This window comes from Neoarius graeffei, chromosome 14 (genome assembly GCF_027579695.1).
Source record: "Neoarius graeffei isolate fNeoGra1 chromosome 14, fNeoGra1.pri, whole genome shotgun sequence".
Taxonomy (NCBI): Eukaryota; Metazoa; Chordata; class Actinopteri; order Siluriformes; family Ariidae; genus Neoarius; species Neoarius graeffei.
In genome coordinates this window covers 27,587,508-27,611,511 of record NC_083582.1, presented here as the reverse complement: position 1 = coordinate 27,611,511, position 24,004 = coordinate 27,587,508, and the positions used below count along the sequence as shown (strand labels likewise).

At 47.7% G+C, this 24,004-nt stretch overlaps 1 pseudogene; it reads right to left on the bottom strand.

The window, feature by feature from the left end:
• Positions 1 to 1,527: 1,527 nt before the first annotated feature.
• Positions 1,528 to 22,473, bottom strand: LOC132897576 (cytosolic phospholipase A2 gamma-like; annotated as a pseudogene).
• Between the last annotated feature and the right edge of the window lie 1,531 nt (positions 22,474 to 24,004).

Here is a 24,004-nt window from a genome sequence, read left to right as displayed (position 1 = left end):
GAAACCGGAGCTCCCGGAGGAAACCCACGCAGACACGGGGAGAACATGCAAACTCCACACAGAAAGGCTCTCGTAGCCTGCAGGGAATCTGCCGTCATACATTCTGTCGCATGTCCCAGACCCGGTGAAATGTAACTGAATTGTCTTGGCCAGCCCTAAGGGTCCCATCTGCATCCCATCATTGCTGAGGAGTGTGCTCCCATCACCCAATCAAGCGTCCAGTCAGAGCAGGTCATGCTATTTTTTTAACCATTTTTACATGCCATTGTTGTGTACCATATTATGCCTGATGTCAAGACTCTCGTCTCTGCGAGCCTACCACACAGAATTAATACTTGTCATTTTTAGGGCATACCTAACAACCTGTGTTTTCTCTCCCCCCCCCCCCCCCCAAATCTGTCCCTCTGAGTTACATGTCGGTCCTGGGATCGAGATGCTGACCTCTTCTGCTCCTCAGACCTGCTTGATCCATCCTGGTGCCCTGTGTCTGGTTGGAGTCTCATCGCATTGCTCTTGTGGAGGATGGCCCCATGAGGACAGTTGAAAGTTACACCTGGAGGATGCTCTGGACTCTTACAGTAATGCTTTTATGGCTGAGGACTACAGTTGACTTGCTAACTTTCGGACTGCAGTTGTCATGAACAGTTTTGCACTCAAGTGTCCATCGATGAAGAGTTACAACATCAACGAAACTGTCTTCATGTTAAAACTGTTAACATTTATAGTCATGCTGTCTGTTGTTGCCCAAATGAGGATGGGTTCCCTTTTGAGTCTGGTTCCTCTCGAGGTTTCTTCCTCGTGTCGTCTGAGGGAGTTTTTCCTTGCCACCGTCACCACAGGCTTGCTCATTGGGATAGATTAGGGATAAAATTAGCTCATGTTTTAAGTCGTTCAAATTCTGTAAAGCTGCTTTGCGACAATGTTTATTGTTAAAAGCGCTATACAAATAAACTTGACTCTCGACAGTCGCTAGGTTTGAACCCGAAACCTTCTCGTTGTGAGGCGACTGTACTAACCACTACGCCACCATGCCACCCCCCCAAAATCAGAATCCGCTAAGGAGTGTGTAACAACTCACCTGCTGAATCAACTAGCCCTGAAAATGGATGGCACTGGAGCGTCGGGCCCATACCCGGCCGTCGCCGGCAGGCTGTTTTATCCGGTAAAGCTAATGATTGTTAAATTGCTGTTCGTATTATTGAATGTACCTGATCAGTATTATCCTCACTTGGTTTTGTCATTTTAAAACATTAAATATTTTATAAGAAACTGTGTCTTGTCTGGTTTGCTGCAGTATTCCTCTGCCATCAAAGAATTCACATTGCTTTCACTAATCTAGTGTATCATTAGAGTAATTAATTCATTAATTTAATAATTAATAGAAATACTGATGAGTAAAATTAATGAACTGATATTTTATGAGACTGATTTAATAGTGCAATTGCACCTACATAATTTTGGTGCCCCGTGTGAGGACCTACACTGTATACATGGTCACTCATTTAAACCATGCAAATGTGTATGTGCTCAAACGTATGCTTGTACGCTCATTTCTGTTTGCATTACCTCCATGGGGTCTCCAGAACTGAAATCAAGGAAGATGAAGAGATCGATGTGTCTCTTTTCTCAGCATTGGGAAATAAGGAGAGTTGTTCAGCAGCGAAGCATCCATATAATTTCTCTCTTCCTCACTCAGAACAGAGGGGTCCACATCTTCCACTGATATTAACAATCACAGGAAATAACAAATAACATTTTTATATGGTCAAGGCAAAGGCTATTCAGTTACATCAAAATTTGTTTTCTACACTTACTGTCAATGGGTTCACCCATTGCAGTTAAGCCTTTGTGCCTACCTTTCATTTGGTAGAGGAAATTGTATGTTGTTCCCCATGTCCAGTTTGTAAGAAGCTCAAAGATCTTTGGTATAATCCACGGGATCCATGCCTCTTTAAAAGTAAATTACCAGTTATTCAGTTTGAACACAGTCTAATAAAAATGTGAAAATGTAATGGATATTTAAATGAGCAATATGCAATACATCAACCTTTGATGCACTGACAGTAGCATAAAAATATGTGCAAGTTGTATGAATAACTTCCTGAAATTGATGAATACCAAAATAAACTTTTGCTAAATTAAGTTTTCACTGTGTTTTTTTTTCTTCTCTTAAGGCCCGGTCCTACTGGCCGATGGACACAAAACGTATGCAAAAAGGACACAGCGGATGAGCAAAATTTCGGGGGTGGCTCTATCCGTTTTCATCCACTCCAGAAATGGACAAAATTGGCGAAAATTTGCGAAAACAGTACGGAAAAGAACGGACGTGGGTAGTTATATAGCGGGGATGTTAAACGCATGTTCATAGGAAGCCTAGCGGATGAAAGCGGATGGAAGTGGATGACAGCTCCGAAGGGGTTACCGGTGATAACTGAGAAGCGGACGCACAGCAGAAAGAGCGGATGCATAGCGGATGAAGGGGATGCATCACGTACGCCTAACGGAAACAAAGGGGATGTTGCGCGGATGTCCGTTTTGAATACTTTATATACGAGATGCATACGCTTACATCCTTTCTATTTCCGTGCTACTAACGATGAATAGACGTTTCATGTACCTTATCTTTCCTCCCTCTTTCCGTTTTCAGCTGCAGCGGATGTGAGTTGCAAGGATGCCCAGAGGATGCAGAGAGGATACAGCAGACGTTTAACGGATGATAACGGACATAGAACGTTTGTTGCTCGTATATGTCGCGGATTTACATCGTACACGGCGGAAAGTTCATCCGTTCTAAAAGTTTTGTGCAGCTCAAAACTTTTTGCGCGGATGAAATCACAGTGGACGGATGCTCAATGGATAGAGCGTATGAAGCACGTATGCAATGAGTACACAACGGATGCATAGCGTTTTCCAACGGATGGCAAAGATTTTTTTACGTTTTACATCCTCTTTGCATCCGTAAGTGCAGTGGGACCGGGCCTTTATCTCCACCTTCCTCTCATTCAGCAAGTCAATAGGTACAAGGGAGGTTCAGAATTGTTTAGACCAGGGCTTTTCAAAGTGTGGGGTGCGCCTCCCCTAGGGGGCGCCAGAGTTCTTCGGGGGGGGGGGGGGGGGGGCGCAACGTGAGGAAAAATAAACCAGAATAAGTTACTATTGCGGACATTTAGCAAACTTCAGCTAGCCTTTGCCAGAGACAAAATGGATCGATTTTTAGTACCTAAAGCTACAGTGAGTGAGGAGACAGAGTCTGGGCCAAGCAAAAAAAGAAGGAAGTATGACCATGATTTTTTAAAGTTTGGATTTTCATGGACTGGATCTGAAGATGCTCCACTGCCACAGTGTGTTGTCTGCCAAGAGGTGCTAGCTAACGATACTATGAGATGTTTAAAATGTGTAAAACAAGATGTTTTTTAAAAAGCACAGATGTTTAAAATGTGTAAAAAAGAGGTTTTAAAAAAAGCACAGATGTTTAAAATGTGTAAAAAAAAGAGGTTTTAAAAAAGCACAGATGTTTAAAATGTGTAAAACAAGATGTTTAAAAAAAGTACAGATGTTTAAAATGTGTAAAAAAAAAAGATGTTTAAAAAGCACAGATGTTTAAAATGTGTAAAAAAAGTTTTAATAAAGCTCGTGTTTTAAATGTGTAAAAAGATGTTTTCAAAAAGCACAGATATTTAAAATGTGTAAAAGAAAAAAAATTTAAATGTGTACAACAACCATTTTTTTTTAAATACAAATGGAATATTAAGTATAGCAACAACAAAAATTGTAGGGGGGGGGGGGTGCTGTTGGTTGTTTGCTCTCTGAGGGGGGGCTGACTCTCCCACACTTTGAAAACCCCTGGTTTAGACTTTAAACTATTTTCTTCATCCCACCGCAAGCTGATCCAACGTCTTATGTTAAAATATGGTAACATTTCTTCACTAAACTGACATTTTTCTCTTCTACTTCTCAAAGTTGCTGTTTAAGCGCTTAAAGTTTTCACAGTATTTCAACCTCTCACTACAAGTCCATCATCTGTACAACAACTTCCATCTTCAGCAGCTCGATGGACACAGTTGGTTTGAGTCCCCACAGCACTAAGAGAAGGTACATCTAAACTTATTCTATAAAAAGGATGTCCTGTTCCGATGTCTTGGTCTGAAAAGTGCTAAAAACCTGCCATTCTACTGGAAGTCAAGGACCTCTACCATCTCTCACAACTCCTCGCTGCCCTGTGTTAACCATACTGTGGGCTACCTAGCTCAAGCTACATCAGCATCTCCAACTGTCTCTTTTTTTCTTGAGTATGTGAACAGTTATTTTCCCCTATCCTGCTCAGGTTTCCTCTCCGGCCCCTTGTCTCATCTCATTATCTCTAGCCGCTTTATCCTGTTCTACAGGGTCGCAGGCAAGCCAGAGCCTATCCCAGCTGACTACAGGCGAAAGGCAGGGTACACCTGGGACAAGTCACCAGGTCATCACAGGGCTGACACAGACAACCATTCACACTCATACCTATGGTCAATTTAGAGTCACCAGTTAACCTAACCTGCATGTCTTTGGACTGTGGGGGAAACCAGAGCACCCGGAGGAAACCCACGTGGACAACATGCAAACTCCACACAGAAAGGCCCTCACCGGCCACGGGGCTCGAACCCGGACCTTCTTGCTGTGAGGCAACAGCGCTAACCACTACACCACCGTGCTGCGGCCCCTTGTCCAGTTTGTAATATTACATCTCAACACCCTTTAAGGGCCTCTGCATGCTCTTGCGACAAGGCTTTCGCAGATAGCTTTTCGCAGACAGTTGTGATTTATCGTTGAGCGGGGAGTAATGGGCGTGCGCGATGTTATTCACCGCCACAATGCAAGGGGGCACGAAGTCGCGAAATCGCTAGGAGTTGTTGGTGGGTGTGGTTAGTGGAGTGTTTATCCTCTGGTTACTTATAATAACTAGAACTGGAGTTGTATAGATGTACGCACTTCCTCACTTCCTCGATCAACCGCTCTTCGTGCTGCTCCATCTTCGCTCGTTTTTTTAAAAATGGCGGTCGTGAAAACAAAACAAACCGGGAAAATAGGGACGCGGAAGTGCGTGTACAGCAGATGTAGAGTGGACCAATCAGAGCCCTCTTGTCTGCGATGCTGTCTGCGAGGCTTCTGCGGTGGTCACAATTTTTGGGAAGTGCGCGCAGAGCGTCTGCGAAGGTGGGGGGGGGCTACGCAGACGCTGTCCGCGAGGCCATCTGCGAGGACTAGGTTGTCACCATAAATTGGCCTTAATGATACCTCATGATCCCTAAATTAATATTATGGGATCCTTGATTGTCCGGTTTCTGGTTCTGGTTTGGCAGCACACAGGATGCAGTGGTTTTTGTGACTCCCAGTATAGTGCTCTATTCTATTCTATTCATTTATGATAAATTATGATACAAAGAAATCTCTCTCATCTCATCTCATTATCTGTAGCCGCTTTATCCTGTTCTACAGGGTCGCAGGCAAGCTGGAGCCTATCCCAACTGACTACGGGCAAAAGGCGGGGTACACCCTGGACAAGTCGCCAGGTCATCACAGGGCTGACACATAGACACAGACAACCATTCACACTCACATTCACACCTACGGTCAATTTAGAGTCACCAGTTAACCTAACCTGCATGTCTTTGGATTGTGGGGGAAACCGGAGCACCCGGAGGAAACCTACGCGGACACGGGGAGAACATGCAAACTCCACACAGAAAGGCCCTCGCCGGCCACGGGGCTTGAACCCACAACCTTCTTGCTGTGAGGCGACAGCGCTAACCACTACACCACCGTGCCGCCCACAAAGAAATCTATGAGACAAAATTATGATACAAAGCCCATGAGGGGCTTTGATAACACAGCCCCTTATGGCTCTCATACAGCCATTATACAACCCCAATTCCAAAAAAGTTGGGACAAAGTACAAATTGTAAATAATTAAATTCCATTTATCATGGAATGCAATGAACTGGAAATTTCAAAATTCCATATTTTATTCAGAATAGAACATAGATGACATATCAAATTTTTAAACTGAGAAAATGTATCATTTAAAGAGAAAAATTAGGTGATTTTAAATTTCATGACAACAACACATCTCAAAAAAGTTGGGACAAGGCCATGTTTACCACTGTGAGACATCCCCTTTTCTCTTTACAACAGTCTGTAAACGTCTGGGGACTGAGGAGACAAGTTGCTCAAGTTTAGGGATAGGAATGTTAACCCATTCTTGTCTAATGTAGGATTCTAGTTGCTCAACTGTCTTAGGTCTTTTTTGTCATATCTTCCGTTTTATAATGTGCCAAATGTTTTCTATGGGTGAAAGATCTGGACTGAAGCCTGGCCAGTTCAGTACCCAGACCCTTCTTCTATGCAGCCATGATGCTGTAATTGATGCAGTATGTGGTTTGGCATTGTCATGCTGGAAAATGCAAGGTCTTCCCTGAAAGAGACGTCGTCTGGATGGGAGCATATGTTCCTCTAGAACCTTGGATATACCTTTCAGCATTGATGGTGTCTTTCCAGATGTGTAAGCTGCCCATGCCACACGCACTAATGCAACCCCATACCATCAGAGATGCAGGCTTCTGAACTGAGCACTGATAACAACTTGGGTCATCCTTCTCCTCTTTAGTCCGAATGACACGGCGTCCCTGATTTCCATAAAGAACTTCAAATTTTGATTTGTCTGACCACAGAACAGTTTTCCACTTTTCCACAGTCCATTTTAAATGAGCCTTGGCCCAGAGAAGACGATCCAGAAGCGCAGACATGTTTAGATACGGCTTCTTCTTTGAACTATAGAGTTTTAGCTGGCAACGGCGGATGGCACGGTGAATTGTGTTCACAGATGATGTTCTCTGGAAATATTCCTGAGCCCATTTTGTGATTTCCAATACAGAAGCATGCCTGTATGTGATGCAGTGCCGTCTAAGGGCCCGAAGATCACGGGCACCCAGTATGGTTTTCCGGCCTTGACCCTTATGCACAGAGATTCTTCCAGATTCTCTGAATCTTTTGATGATATTATGCACTGTAGATGATGATATGTTCAAACTCTTTGCAATTTCACACTGTCGAACTCCTTTCTGATATTGCTCCACTATTTGTCGGCACAGAATTAGGGGGATTGGTGATCCTCTTCCCATCTTTACTTCTGAGAGCCGCTGCCACTCCAAGATGCTCTTTTTATACCCAGTCATGTTAATGACCTATTGTCAATTGACCTAATGAGTTGCAATTTGGTCCTCCAGCTGTTCCTTTTTTGTACCTTTAACTTTTCCAGCCTCTTATTGCTCCTGTCCCAACTTTTTTGAGATGTGTTGCTGTGATGAAATTTCAAATGAGCCAATATTTGGCATGAAATTTCAAAATGTCTCACTTTTGACATTTGATATGTTGTCTATGTTCTATTGTGAATACAATATCAGTTTTTGAGATTTGTAAATTATTGCATTCCGTTTTTATTTACAATTTGTACTTTGTCCCAACTTTTTTGGAATCGGGGTTGTACATCCACTGTGCAATTTTATATTACCTTCTGCATTGAGGCCATCACAATAAAAGAACAGCTGGCTGAGGTCTTCACCACAATATTCAACCTCTCACTTTCCCAATCCATAGTCGTCACATGCCTCAGAACCACCTCAACTTTCTCCATCCCCATGAAATCATCACCCTCATGTCTGAATGACTTCCAACACATAGCATTCACCCCCAAACTGGTCGTGGCCCACATCAAAAGACCCCATCCCTCCCATACTTGACCAACACACAATTTGCCTACCATCCCAAAAGGTCAAGGGAGGATGCCATTGTTACTGCCCTGTGCTTTGCTCTGACCCATCTGGAATATAACACCACATATTTGGATACTGTTCATTGATTTTAGCTCTGCCTTCAATACCATTGTCCCCTCAGTACACATCCTCCAACCTGACCCTCAGTACAAGTGCCCTCCAAGGTTGTGTCCTGAGCACCTTCCTCTATTCTCTCTTTGCCTATGACTGCCTGCCAAGCCAGCACTCAAACTCACTAATAAAGTTTGTGGTCAACACCACAATTGTAGGCCAAATCAATAACAATGAAGAGACAGCCTACAGGGACGAGCTCCTGCACCTCACCTCATGGTGCACCGCCAACAAATTCATCCTCAAATGTGCAGAAGACAAAGGAGCTGATTGTGGACTTCAGGAAGTCCAAAAGCTGCAGCCACTCCCCATCACTGAATTCAAAGTGGAACATGTGCTCAGCTTTAAATTTTTTGGACTTCACATCAATGAGCCTGCACTACCAGGCTCAGAAACAACTTCCCCCACCAACGTGTTATACATCTGAACCTGGCTACCACTGAACTCTACCCACTCACTTCTTATCACCCCACCTCCTCCTTCTCCTATCTCTGCACTTTAAATGACTCTGCTTTGCACTGCTGCCACTGCAGGCCTGCCATGTTTATCATGCAGAAGTTTATATTTTGCTCGACTGCTTAATGTGTACAGTGCTACTTTACATACACTACCTCAGTCAATGCAAATTTGCACATATGTGATGGTCTTTTGTTCTCTTGTGTTCTTATTGATATTTTTTCCTTCCCTGTTACTCGTGTTTTTGTTGATAGCCATGTTCTCACCACTTCGCTGTTTGGTGAGGCCGCAGCCCTCTTTTCATTTACACTTGCACCTGCACATTTGCACATTGTGTAAATGACAATAAAAATTTAATTCCCATAGAGTGTTCCCCTACTCTGGGATTAATGTTGTCACAAATTAATTTTCTTCATGCATTTTCTAAAATATTTATTGGAACTGTTTATAAAAATATTATGGTTTGATGATAGTATAGTATCACAGCATACTAGTTTTAATGTTATAGTAAAAAAAAAGTTGATACTTCTCTTCTTGGGCGGCACAGTGGTGTAGTGGTTAGCACTGTTGCCTCACAGCAAGAAGGTTCTGGGCTCAAGCCAGGTGGCTGATGGGGGCCTTTCTGTGTGGTGCTTGCATGTTCTACCTGTGAGTGTGTGGGGTTCTTCTGAGTGCTCTGGTTTCCCCCACTGTCCAAAGACATGCAAGTTACGGTAGGTTAATTGGTGGTTCAAAATTGACCATAGGTGTGAGTGTTAACTGTTGTTTGTCTATGTGTGTCAGCCTTGCAATTATCTGGCGACTTGTCCAAGGTGTATCCTGCCTCTCGCCCATAGTCAGCTGGGATAGGCACCAGCTTGCCTCTGACCCTGCACAGGATAAGTGGTTATGAATAATGGATGGACCTATCTACTTCAGTAATTAAGTCAGATATATCAACTCTTTCTCAACTGATTAATCATGTATAACATCCATCCATTATTTGTAGCCGCTTATCCTGTACAGGGTCGCAGGCAAGCTGGAGCCTATCCCAGTTGACTGTGGGCGAGAGGCGAGATATACCCTGGACAAGTCACCAGATAATTGCAGGGCTGACACACAGACAAACAACAATTCACACTCACACCTACGGTCAATTTTGAACCACCAATTAACCTAACTTACATGTCTTTGGACTGTGGGGGAAACCAGAGCACCCAGAAGAACCCCACACACTCACGAGTAGAACATGCAAGCACCACACAGAAAGGCCCCCATCAGCCACCTGGCTTGAGCCCAGAACCTTCTTGCTGTGAGGCGACAGTGCTAACCACTACACCACCATGCCGCCCCTCATGGTATTTAACTTTTAACAAAAACAAAAGGAAATATTTATTTTTAAAAAAGTTATCATTAAAAAGCTATTTTCAATAAACCATGTATCTAAAGGTATGGTGATGGATCTATATAATATTTCACAAAATACTTGAACCGAATATTGGAGAACTGAGGATTTCGACAAACTCACTCCTCTCAGAGTCCTCAAACCAATCTTGGAAATTTTTACATATAATCAGTGTGTATTCCTTCAGTATCTGATGCTTCTGGTCATATAGTAACTCTTCTTTAGAGATGAACATTGCTCTCCCACGTTTATCCAGCTTTCCTGTGGTGGAAAACATATCTTAGTAAAGAAGCATTTACCAAGTTTTATGATAAACTTACAGACTTCTCTCATGCACCATTCATTCATGACTTTATTTCTGAATGTTTTTGTGATCTAAATTAACTCTTCTAGAGAACAGAAATGTATTTTTAACAGTATAGAACATTGTAGCAGTTCGGTATGAGTGGGTGGAGCACAGAGGACGGCAGGACAGAGATCAGGTTTATAATAAGGCTTTATTGCCACACTTTTCAGTCTAACAATATCTTAACCCAACAGACACACACACGCAACCGGCGTCTAGCTTGGGGATGAGCTCCTCTGCTCTCCCTCTTTAAATAGGGCGCGGTTACTGGGAAGACACACACAAACAGGTGAATTGGCATCAGGTGTAGTGATTCTGCCACTTACCTCCCCTGACTCCGCCCTCCTGTCACAGACCGGCGCTTGACCACGCCCCCGCTGCCACAAACATTTCTGAGCAGCGTACCTTCTAGCTGCACAGTCCGGCCTGCAGCCGACCCCCCCCCCCCTTGACGGGAGAGGAAGTCCGCCACGACCATCTGCGCCCCCGGCCTGTGGACCACCTTGAAATTAAAGGGTTGGAGTGCCAGATACCAATGGGTGATCCGCGCGTTGGCATCCTTCATGTGGTGGAGCCACTGGAGGGGCGTGTGGTCTGAACAGAGGGTGAAAGGGCGCCCCAGCAGGTAGTACCGGAGGGCGAGGACCGCCCACTTGATGGCTAGACACTCTCTATGGTGCTGTAGCGCCCCTCACGCACCGACAGCTTCCTGCTGATGTACAAGACTGGGCGGTCCTCCCCCTCCACCTACTGGGACAAAACCGCCCTCAGCCCTCTGTCCGACGCATCGGTCTGCAACATAAAGGGGAGAGAAAAGTCAGGGGAGTGTAAAAGTGGCTCCCCACACAGTGCAGCCTTTACCTCAGAAAAAGCCCGCTGGCATTGCTCCATCCACTGGACCGGATCTGGTGCCCCCTTTTTAGTGAGATCAGTCAGCGGGCTGGTGATGTCCGAATAATTAGGTATAAACCTACGATAATAGCCAGCCAGCCCCAGGAAGTGTCTCACCCCCTTTTTGGTCTTGGTCCTTGGGCAGGCCGCAATTGCTGCGGTCTTGTTAATTTGGGGACGCACCTGCCCGTTGCCCAAGTGGAAGCCCAGAAACCATACTTCCACCCGCCCAATCGCACACTTCTTCGGGTTGGCTGTGAGACCCGCTCGCCTCAGCGACCTAAGGACGGCCCTCAGATGTTCGAGGTGCCTCGGCCAGTCATTACTATAGACGATGATGTCGTCGAGACAGGCTGCCGCATAGGTGGCGTGGGGGCGGAGGACCCTGTCCATCAGCCGCTGAAACGTAGCGGGCACCCCAAAGAGCCCAAACGGAAGTGTGAAGAATTGGTGTAAACCAAACGGTGTGGAAAAGACCGTTTTTTCTCGGGATAGTGGAGTCAAGGGGATCCGCCAATATCCCTTCATCAAATCCAGTGCTGAATAAAAGTGAGCTGTGCCGAGTCGATTGAGCAACTCATCAATACGAGGCATTGGGTACGCCTTGAATTTAGACACCAGATTGACTTTTCTGTAGTCCACACAGAACCGGACCGACCCGTCGGCCTTGGGTACCAAGACCACCGGGCTGCTCCAGTCACTGTGGGACTCCTCGACGATGCCCATTTTGAGCATGGTCTCAAGTTCTTTCCGAACCACCTTTTTTTTGTGTTCAGGTAGCAGGTAAGGGCGGCTACGCACTACCACCCCCAGGGGCGTCTCTATGTGGTGCTCTATGAGGTAAGTGCAACTGGGCAGGGGCGAGAACACCTCCGAAAACTCGGTCTGCAACTGGGCGACCTCCGTGAGTTGGGTCGGGGAGAGGTGGTCTCCACAGGGGACCGGAGAGGTACGTGATGCCAATGTCCCTTTTTGAACCTCCGGCCCCAGCTCCGCCTTCTCTGGAACCACCGACACCAACGCCACGGGGACCTCCTCATTCCAGAGTTTGAGCAGATTGAGGTAGTAAATCTGTAGTGCCCCACCCCTGTCTGTTCGCCTCACCTCATAGTCGACGTCCCTGACTCGCCGTGTAACCTCAAAGGGTCCTTGCCACTTGGCGATCAATTTGGAGCTCGATGTGGGCAACAGTACGAGTACCTTATCTCCCGTTGTGAACTCCCTAAGGCGCGTACCCTTGTTGTACAGGCGGGCTTGCCGTTCTTGGGCCTGCCGCAAATTCTCCTGGGTTAGGTGGGTGAGCGTGTGGAGTTTTGTACGCAGGTCCATAATGTATTGAATTTCATTCTTACTTTGTGAAGGTTCCTCCTCCCAATTTTCCCACAGCACGTCTAGAATGCTGCGTGGCTTACGCCCATATAATAATTCGAATGGGGAGAACCCCGTGGAGGCTTGGGGAACCTCTTGCACTGAAAACAACAAGGGCTCGAGCCACTTATCCCAATTATGTGCGTCCTCACTTAGGAATTTTTTTAATGATATTCTTGAGGGTGCGATTGAACCGTTCCACTAAACCGTCCGTTTGTGGGTGATACACGCTGGTGCGGATCAGCTTAATCCCCAATAACCCATACAGTTCGCACAGTGTCCGTGACATAAATGTGGTGCCTTGATCAGTCAGAATCTCTTTCGGGATTCCAACTCGGGAGATAACGCGGAAGAGCGCCTCAGCAATACTGCGTGCTGAGATATTGCGCAGAGGCACTGCTTCCGGGTATCGCATTGCATAGGCCAGCAAACCGGCCCGGTCTTCCTCTCTGCACCGGTGTTCGGGGGCTCACTCACCTGAGGGGGGGAGAGACAGACACAGAAGGGAGAAACTGGAGGGCACCGCGGGTGCGGCGGGCTGGCTGGGGTGGTGCCGGCCCCCGCCTCCGCGGTGGGGGAATGGGGCGAGGACGGGACACAGGAGGAGGGGGAGAGAGAAGAGGAGAGAAGAGAAGAGGCTGTCTGCTGTCCTGCCACCGGAACAGCCACCAAATGGTCCTCCGCCAACCCGATGGCCTGATCCAGCGACGCCGGGCGGTGGCACTGGACCCACTCCGCGGTTCCTGTCAGCAAGCGCGCGATGAACTGCTACAGCACCACCTGATCGACGATCTCCTCGGCGTCGCGGTTGTTGGCCCTCAGCCACCGCCAGCAGGCGTCCCGGAGCTGCTGGCAAAACGCGAACGGCCGGCCGACTTCCTCCAACCGCAAAGCGCGGGAGCGCTGGCGCTGCTGCTCTGGGGTGCGCCCCACGCACTGGAGGACGGCCCGGCGTAGGTCTGCATAGGCCAGCCGGCGGTTGATGGGGAGCTGTAGCACGACCAGCTGTGCCTCTCTCGTTAGCAGGGGGAGGAGGCGCACCGCGCGCTGCTCCATCGGCCACCCCGAGGCCTCTGCAACTTGCTCGAAGAGCGTGATAAAAGCCTCGGGGTCATCCTGCGGACCCATCTTGCTTACGGTGAGGGGGGACAGGCCTGCGGTGGGAACGCTGGTGGACCCCGCCGACGCGAGGAGGTGCCGGAACGCCTCTCGATCTTCTTGCTGGGCCAGCACCAGGGCCTCGAAGCGCCGTTCTTGTTCCTTTTGGAGGGTGACTAGTGCCTTGTGCTGGCTTTGCTGGGCCGTGGCGAGGGCGTGGACCAGGTCGGTGAACGGGGAGGACTCCATGGGGCTGATCGGCTGCTGTGCTCCACTACGTTCCCGGGTTTCAGCACCACTATAGCAGTTCGGTATGAGTGGGTGGAGCACAGAGGACGGCAGGACAGAGATCAGGTTTATAATAAGGCTTTATTGCCACACTTTTCAATCTAACAATATCTTAACCCAACAGACACACACATGCAACTGGTGTCTAGCTTGGGGACGAGTTCCTCTGCTCTCTGTTCTCCCTCTTTAAATAGGGCGCGGTCACTGGGAAGACACACACAAACAGGTTAATTGGCATCAGGTGTAGTGATTCTGCCACTTACCTCCCCTGACTCCGCCCTCCTGTCACAGACCGGCGCTTGACCACGCCCCCGCTGCCACAAACATTTCTAAGCAGCGTACCTTCTAGCTGCACAGTCATTTCTATGATTAGGCTTGTGGGGTCTTCCTTGTTCAGAACACATTTGTTCAGCTCCACGAGAGTTAAGAGCACCTTTTGGCCCTGGTGTGAGTATTGCGCAAATGGAAGTAATTCTGTGTGTGTGTGTGTGTTTGTGTGTGTGTGTGTGCGTGTGTAAAAGAGAGAGAGAGAAATTCAAAACATATACATTAAACTGAGCACTTACAGCAGTTAATTTTGCAATATTACAGATTGAAGATGTCTAGTTGTCCAGACGGACTCATTAAATGGAAAAATAAATAAAACAGATGAGTGAAATATTAATCAAAAGGCATTAATACCTTTATGTTCCCATAACCATTTCAGTATATCTTGTCTATCAGCGAGGGCACTGCCACAGAGTCCTGTGTAAAAATATCAGAAGGATAAACAGTTAGTGGTTTCTGGTTAATTTTGATCATTTATTTACTTGGCTGTATATAACATTTCTGTGTTTAACATGCTCATATAATGCCCATCCATCCATTATCTGTAGCTGCTTATCCTGTTCTACAGGGTTATAGGCAAGCTGGAGCCTGTCCCAGCTGACTATGGGCGAGAGGTGGGGTACACCCTGGACAAGTCGCCAGATCATCGCAGGGCTGACACATAGAGACAAACATCCATTCACACTCACATTCACACCTACGGTCAATTTAGAGCCACCAATTAACCTAACCTGCATGTCTTTGGACTGTGGGGGAAAACGAAGCACCTGGAGGAAACCCACACAGACACATGCAAACTCCACACAGAAAGGCCCTCGTCGGCCGCTGGGCTCAAACCCAGGACCTTCTTGCCGTGAGGCGACAGTGCTAATCACTACACCACCGTGCTGCCCCCTCATAGAATACATATTACTCAATAATTTGTTGACATGCGTTACTGGTCAAATTATTTTTTAAGAACCTTGAGAACCTGCACAGGACCTTATGAAGAACCTGAAGAAAACAGAGAACCTTCATAGACATGATTTTATTACCTTTTTTTTTTGGTCAAAAACTGACAACTGGGTAAAATAAATTTATTTTCTATTCAGTTCTCTCTTTTCATTGTGTGTAAGTTTACATCAGCCTCTGTGCAGTTGGTTCTCTTAGATTTGAGGGGAAATGGACATGGGACTGCATTAAGAGTTGGCCGTGCATTTATGAATATTAATGTGAGTAAAAGCAACTGGAAGAAGAGATAATGCTCAGTAGCACAGCTCTGTAGTTTACTCGAGAGGAATTTTTTTTTCTTTTACTTGTTTGGTATTTTTCATGTGTTGTATGTGTGTCTTCATGTCTGAATTTAGTCTGTTCCAAATATACAGAGAGAAACACTGGCAAAAACATTTCAACAAAAAAGTACTGATTTTTGCACAAAAATAATGAGCAGATCACCACTGCAAATGTCATCCTCTGCATTTAACCCATGCTGTAGTGAGCAAGGAGCAGTGGACAGCAATAACACCCAGGGAGCAGTTAATAGTCTCATCTCATTATCTCTAGCCGCTTTATCCTTCTACAGGGTCGTAGGCAAGCTGGAGCCTATCCCAGCTGACTACGGGTGAAAGGCGGGGTACACCCTGGACAAGTCGCCAGGTCATCGCAGGGCTGACACATAGACACAGACAACCATTCACACTCACATTCACACCGCAGTTAATAGTAAATAATACTAAGTATTATTAAATAATACTATCATCATCCTCAAACAGGATGTTTCCTGCTGGTCCAGGGAATCAATCCAGCATCCTTTCAGTCACAGTTCTATGTCTCTAAACTTTCGGCCAGAGGCTTCACTTATGTGTTAACTTAAAACTCCTTTTCTGTGACTCTAAAATACATTTCACTGTATCAAACCAGTGAACAGTGGATTAGAGTCAAATAAAAAAGAAAAAAAATCTACACTAGATTTTAAGGTATTTGGAGGCAAATTACTACTGAGAAATAATCATTCTGAGGATATAGTATATTGTGTTGTGATAACAATGGACTCTGTTATTGGAGTCTCTGTTGTCTGGAAGTAACAGATACCTTGCAGATACAGCATGTCAATCTCAGGTTGTTTTTTCACTAAACGTCCTTGTGGCAGCGGGGGCGTGGTCAAGCACCGGTCTGTGACAGGAGGGCGGAGTCAGGGAAGGTGAGTGGCAGAATCACTACACCTGAGAGCAATTAACCTGTGTTTGTGTGTCTTCCCAGTGACCGCGCCCTATATAAGGAGGGAGAGCAGACAGCAGAGGGGCTCTTCCCTGAACAGACACCCGTCGTGTGTGTCTGTTTGAGTGACTGTTAGACTGAAAAGTGTGACAATAAATGCTAAATTGGAACCTGATCTCTGTCCTGCCGTCCTCTGTGCTCCACCCACCTACTCCGAACTGCCACAGTGGTGCCGAAACCCGGGATCTGGAGCACAGCAGCCTCACAGCCCCATGGAGTCCTCCCCATTCGCTGAACTGGTCCACGCCCTCGCCACGGCCCAGCAAAGCCAGCACCAGGCGCTACTCACCCTCCGAAAGGAGCAGGCACAGCGGTTCAAGGCCCTGGTGTTGGCCCAGCAAGAAGATCGACAGGCGTTCCGGCACCTCCTCGCGTTGGCGGGGTCCACCAGCGCTCCTACCGCGGGCCCGTCTCCCCTCACCGTAACCAAGATGGGCCCGCAGGACGACCCCGAGGTGTTCATCACGCTCTTTGAGCAAGTCGCCGAAGCCTCGGGGTGGCCGATGGAGCAGCGCGTGGCGCGCCTCCTCCCCCTGCTCACGGGAGAAGCACAGCTGGCCGCGCTACAGCTCCCCGCCGACCGCCAGCTGGCCTACGCGGACCTCCGCCGGGCCGTCCTCCAGTGCGTGGGGCACACTCCAGAACAGCAGCGCCAGCGCTTCCACGCGCTGCACTTGGAGGAAGTCGGCTGGCCGTTCGCGTTTGGCCAGCAGCTCCGGGACGCCTGCTGGCGGTGGCTGAGGGCCAACAACCACGACGCCGAAGGAATCATCGACCAGGTGGTGCTGGAACAGTTCATCGCTCGCTTGCCAGCAGGAACTGCGGAGTGGGTCCGGTGCCACCGCCCGGCATCGCTGGATCAGGCAGTCGAGCTGGCGGAGGACCATTTGGCGGCTGTCCCAACGGCAGGACAGCAGATGGCATCTTCTCTTCTCTCCTTTTCTCTCTCTCTCTCTCTCTCTCTCTCTCTCTCTCTCCCTCCTCCTGTGTCCCGTCCTCGCCCCATTCCCCCACCGTGGAGGCGGGGGCCGGCACCACCCCAGCCGGCCCGCCGCACCCACGGTGCCCTCCCATTTCTCCTTTCTGTGTCTGTCTCTCCCCCACCTCAGGTGAGTGAGCCCCAGATCACCGGTGCAGAGGGAAAGCCCGGGCCGGTTTGCTGGCGCTGTGGGGAGCCGGGCTACCTTCAACAGCAGTGCACAGCAATGGAAGTGGGCGTGGTGGTTCGGATCCCCGACGCGCCAGAGGCCGCCCTCGATCGGGCTGGAGTGTATCGCATACCGGTGAGTATCCAAGGGGCTACATATCAGGCGTTGGTGGATTCTGGTTGTAATCAGACCTCAATTCGCCAAAGCCTGGTTCAAAACGAGGCATTGGGGGGAGCACAATTGGTGAAGGTGTTGTGTGTGTATGGGGATGTTCACTGCTACCCTTTGGTGTCAGTCCACATTATTTTCAGAGGGGAAAAATTTATAGTGAAGGCGGCGGTTAATCCTCGCCTTACCCACTCTTTAATTTTGGGGACTGATTGGCCGGGATTTCGGGGTTTAATGACACGCCTAGTAAAGAGTGGGTCCTGCCATTTGACAGGGGGAGGTCCCGGTGTCACTTTGGTGGGAGCAGCTGTCACAGAGCCGTCTATGTCATCTCCACGTCAGGGTGAGGAGCCGTCGGCTCCTCCTCTCTCTCTTGGGGAATCCCTCGCGGATTTCCCATTAGAGCAGTCGCGAGACGAGACTCTGCGGCATGCATTTGACCAAGTGAGAGTAATCGATGGTCAAACGCTCCAGCCGAATGCCACCCCGTCCTTACCCTACTTCGCGATTATGAAGGATAGATTATACCGAGTGACGCAGGACACTCAAACTAAAGAGCGAGTCATGCAGCTTTAAATTCCGAAGAGCCACCGAGAATTGGTATTCCAGGCGGCTCACTTTAATCCCATGGCTGTACACTTGGGGTAGGATAAAACACTAGCCCGAATAATGGCCCGATTCTATTGGCCGGGGATTCGCGGCGATGTCCGTAGGTGGTGTACAGCATGCCGCGAATGCCAGTTAGTAAATCCAGTGGCCATTCCAAAAGCACCTTTGCGCCCTCTTCCATTAATCGAGACCCCATTTGAGAGAATAAGGATGGATCTCGTCGGGCCATTAGATCGGTCAGCACGAGGCTACCGCTTTATATTAGTTCTGGTGGACTATGCAACGCGATACCCGGAAGCAGTGCCTCTGCGCAATATCTCAGCATGCAGTATTGCAGAGGCGCTCTTCCGCGTCATCTCCCAAGTTGGAATCCCGAAAGAGATTCTGACTGATCAAGGCACTACGTTTATGTTACGAACATTGCGCGAACTGTATGGGTTATTGGGGATTAAGCCGATCCGCACCAGTGTGTATCACTCACAAACAGATGGTTTAGTGGAACGGTTCAACCGCACCCTCAAAAATATTATTAAAAAATTCGTAAGTGAGGACGCACGTAATTGGGATAAGTGGCTCGAACCCTTGTTGTTTTCAGTGCAAGAGGTCCCCCAAGCCTCCACGGGGTTCTCCCCATTCGAATTATTATATGGGCGTAAGCCGCGCGGCATCCTGGACGTGCTGCGGGAAAATTGGGAGGAGGGACCTTCACAAAGCAAGAACGAATTTCAGTACGTTATGGACCTGCGCGCAAAACTCCACACGCTTACCCACCTAACTCAGGAGAATTTGCGCCAGGCCCAGGAACGGCAAGCCCGCCTGTACAACAAGGGTACGCGCCTTAGAGAGTTCACACCAGGAGATAAGGTACTCGTGCTGTTGCCCACGTCGAGCTCCAAATTGATCGCCAAGTGGCAAGGACCCTTTGAGGTCACACGGCGAGTTGGGGACGTCGACTATGAGGTGAGGCGAACGGAAAGGGGTGGGGCGCTACAGATTTACCACCTCAATCTGCTTAAACTCTGGAATGAGGAGGTCCCCGTGGCGTTGGTGGTTCCGGAGAAGGCGGAGCTGGGGCCGGAGGTTCAAAAAGGGACATTGGCATCACGTACCTCTCCGGTCCCCTGTGGAGACCACCTCTCCCCGACCCAACTCACGGAGGTCGCCCAGTTGCAGACCGAGTTTTCGGAGGTGTTCTCGCCCCTGCCCAGTTGCACTAACCTCATAGAGCACCACATAGAGAAGCCCCCGGGGGTGGTAGTGCGTAGCCGCCCTTACAGGCTACCCGAACACAAAAAAAAGGTGGTTCGGGTAGAACTTCAGACCATGCTCGAAATGGGCATCGTCGAGGAGTCCCACAGTGACTGGAGCAGCCCGGTGGTCTTGGTACCCAAGGCCGACGGGTCGGTCCGGTTCTGTGTGGACTACAGAAAAGTCAACGCTGTGTCTAAATTCGACACGTACCCAATGCGTCGTATTGATGAATTGCTCGATCGACTAGGCACGGCTCGCTTTTATTCGACACTGGATTTGACGAAGGGATATTGGCAGATCCCCTTGACTCCACTATCCCAAGAAAAAACGGCCTTTTCCACACCGTTTGGGTTACACCAATTCGTCACACTTCCGTTTGGGCTGTTTGGGGCACCTGCTACGTTTCAGCGGCTGATGGACCGGGTCCTCCGCCCCCATGCCACCTATGCGGCCGCCTATCTTGATGACATCATCATATATAGTAATGACTGGCCGAGGCACCTGGAAAAGGGCCGTCCTTAGGTCGCTGAGGCGAGCGGGTCTCACAGCCAACCCAAAGAAGTGTGCGATTGGGCGGGTGGAAGTACGGTATCTGGGCTTCCACTTGGGCAACGGGCAGGTGCGTCCCCAAATTAGCAAGACCGCAGCAATTGCGGCCTGCCCAAGGCCCAAGACCAAAAAGGGGGTGAGACAGTTCCTGGGGCTGGCTGGCTATTATCGTAGGTTTATACCTAATTATTCGGACGTCACCAGCCCGCTGACTGATCTCACTAAAAAGGGGGCACCAGATCTGGTCCAGTGGACGGAGCAATGCCAGCGGGCTTTTTCTGAGGTAAAGGCTGCATTGTGTGGGGGGCCACTATTACACTCCCCTGACTTTTCTCTCCCTTTTGTGTTGCAGACCGACGCGTCGGACAGAGGGCTGGGGGCGGTTTTGTCCCAGGAGGTGGAGGGGGAGGACCGCCCCATCCTGTACATTAGCAGGAAGCTGTCAGTGCGTGAGGGGCGCTACAGCACAATTGAAAGAGTGTCTAGCGATCAAGTGGGTGGTCCTCGCCCTCCGTTACTACCTGCTGGGGCGCCCTTTCACCCTCTGTTCGGACCACGCGCCCCCTCCAGTGGCTCCACTGCATGAAGGATGCCAACGCCCAGATCACCCATTGGTATCTGGCACTCCAACCCTTCAATTTCAAGGTGGTCCACAGGCCGGGGGCGCAGATGGTCATGGCGGACTTCCTCTCCCGTCAAGGGGGGGGGGAGTCGGCTGCAGGCCGGACAGCCACCCGGCCTGAGTCGGCCGGTGGGGGTATGTGGCAGCGGGGGCGTGGTCAAGCGCTGGTCTGTGACAGGAGGGCGGAGTCAGGGAAGGTGAGTGGCAGAATCACTACACCTGAGAGCAATTAACCTGTGTTTGTGTGTCTTCCCAGTGACCGCGCTCTATATAAGGAGGGAGAGCAGACAGCAGAGGGGCTCTTCCCTGAACAGACACCCGTCGTGTGTGTCTGTTTGAGTGACTGTTAGACTGAAAAGTGTGACAATAAATGCTAAATTGGAACCTGATCTCTGTCCTGCCGTCCTCTGTGCTCCACCCACCTACTCCAAACTGCCACAGTCCTTCTTCAAACTGACTCCCAAAATAGGCAGAGTCCACAAATGCACCAGTGAGGGAGTAGCCAGCTTCATGAGGCGCAACCTCAAACCAGACATCTGCACAGAAAATGCTGTCAGAATTTCAGCCTTATACTTACTAATTACTTTATAAGCACACACAAACAGGCCTTACATTACCCCCATATACAGGTACACACATGGACACAGAACAAACCTCGGTTCAGTTTCTTCTTTTTGCACTGCTTGTCAATCACAGTGTAGATGGGATATGGGTCTTTGCTGTGATTCTCTCTCTGACCGCTTATAGTGTTTTCATCAATCTACACATGAAAATATGCACAATTTATATTGACTCACAGATGAATTTTATTTGTGAATATTAATTATCATTTCACAGAAAATCTGGGCACAGTATCATTTGTAGTGTGTTTTCAAACCAGTGTCATAAGTGTGAAGCATATACTTCACAAAAATACAGGCTGGTATTTTCATGGAGCATTTACTTTGTGCTTTCTTGCAGTGCAGTTTTCTAATGTGATATCTGGCTTTACTTCTCAGTTTATTTCAGAAAGCTGCAGGATAATGCTTATTTGTCTGTATAAGGCCAAATATATACATTAAATAAACACTACAAAAACAATGGCAGACGGATTGTGGTTTCTTCAGTCTATGTACTTGACTCTCTGACCTCATTACTGAACACACTTGCCTCTTTCATGATCATAGTGACAAACATTACAGCCCAGACGTCTGTCAGGGAGAAGTTGTCATTCTGGTCATAGTATTTGTTCAGTTTTTTCCAAGCATCCGATCAGCTGACTGCAGACCCATCAAGCCTTTTAATGATATTCTCCTTCACAGCAGCCAGTTTGTTGGACCAGTCTGACTCTTTATATAAGGATGCCATGCACCTGTACACCACACACACAAAAGAGTCAGTTATTGTTCAAATATTCAAAGTCAAATATTAACTCATTTATATAAGTCACAAATCCATTTATCTATTTCTAATAATACTGATTTATTCTATTGTGTGATACTTGGAATACCTGTATAAACATGTTCTCTGTAGAGTGCATCAGTACACAGCCCATGAAGTACACTTAGCATAGATTTTCAGCATACTGTATGTATTTCACTGATTTACAGATGTGAGACACACTGATTGATGTCCACCAGTTTATATTGTTCATGTCTATTTGTGTGTGGATAGTACCATGTGGATCCTGAGACTCCACTCAGGTACATTATGCTGTCCAGGAGATCACAGTTCTTTAGTTGAACCAGTGATCCCAGTAACCCCAGCATGGCTTGCTCACCTCCCCCAGAGCCCAGCAGTGCAATGTTGGGCATTGTAGCCTATGAGGAAACATTTGTGACATGCAAGGATTCTACTGAGTCGAAACTTAGTGTACCTTATTCCGCAAATGATACACAAATGGAAAAATCATTAGTTTGTGATTTCTTGCAAAATAAGGTGGTTTAAGTGATTTGAATACAAGCAACTCAATGTGAAATCTGCATATTAAAAATGTATACATTATGCTTTTTCAGTCCGTCTCCTCTGTATGCAAGTGATGATTAAGTGAAAGGAACATTAGGCTGAACCACAGAATGGCATCAGTATGGTTGGTTGACTTCAGTACTATGACAATAATGCAAGCACAAACAGTAAAATAAACACACACACCTATCTATCTATCTATCTATCTATCTATCTATCTATCTATCTATCTATCTATCTATCTATATACACACACATACTGTATACACACACACCTCATGGAAATGAACATAAAACATGAACATAAAACAAGAGTGCTCTCAGAGCACATTATCCCCTGCTGGTATAATGAGACTGAATTGAATGAAATTGCAATATGCGTAGTACTGACATATAACAAAGAATCCTGTCAAGTTTCATGAAATTTCTCCAAAAATTGTGAGAGGAGTTGATTTCAGAATGTGAGTACCCTTCCCGGGACGGATGGACAGACAGACATCGCCACAACATAATCCCCCTTCAGGCCTTTCGTCCAGTGGGGGATAAAAAATTTGTCACAGTCTGGTCCAGTTCATCCATGCCTGAGTTTGTGGAACTTCCAAGCCGGCTCCAGGCGGGATACGGGACAGGAATTCAGTCCTGCCTTGCTGAAGGCCAATTTCCACACCTGCTACCACTCCTCTCCCATCAGCCAGGGCCTTTTTAAGAACTGTTTGGAGCTACTCCTGTTGCCAAACTGTCTCCTGTAGACTTTCCTCGCCTCGCTACAGCCTTTTAATATTGTGACCTCCAGATTCTCCCTGCTTGTGTTGTTCCTTGTTTTTTCTTGTCTAGTTTCCTGTCCAGTTTTTTGCCCCTGTTGTACCTGCCCGTTCCTTTGGACTATGTTTTTTGCTTTCTCTGCCTGGGTTTCCCTTGTCCCTGTTTTCTTCAGTTTTTGTGAAGATTTTTCTGTCCTGTTTTTGTCCCTGACCGTGCCTGCCTGCTCTTCTGTGTTTTGACCTCTTGACCCATTCTTTGACCACCGATTTTTGCCTGAGCCCTATTGTACCTCTGCCTGTACTTCATTAAAAAAGTTTCCTTATGTACACTGCCTGTCTTGAGTCTGCTCTTGGGTCCTCACGTCACCTCTGTAGAACAGGATAAAGTGGTTAGAGATAATGAGATGAAATGAGATGAACATACTCTCATGAATTTGTCAAAGTATAATTTTGTTAATCAAGGGCTGTAACTCTGGTAAAATACGACTGAATTGAACAAAATTACAATATGCATACTACCAACATATAACAATGCCTCTTGTCAAGTTTTGTGAAATTCCTCCAAAAATTGTGAGAGAAGTTAATTTCAAAAGGAAAACACACTCATGAAACTGTGAAG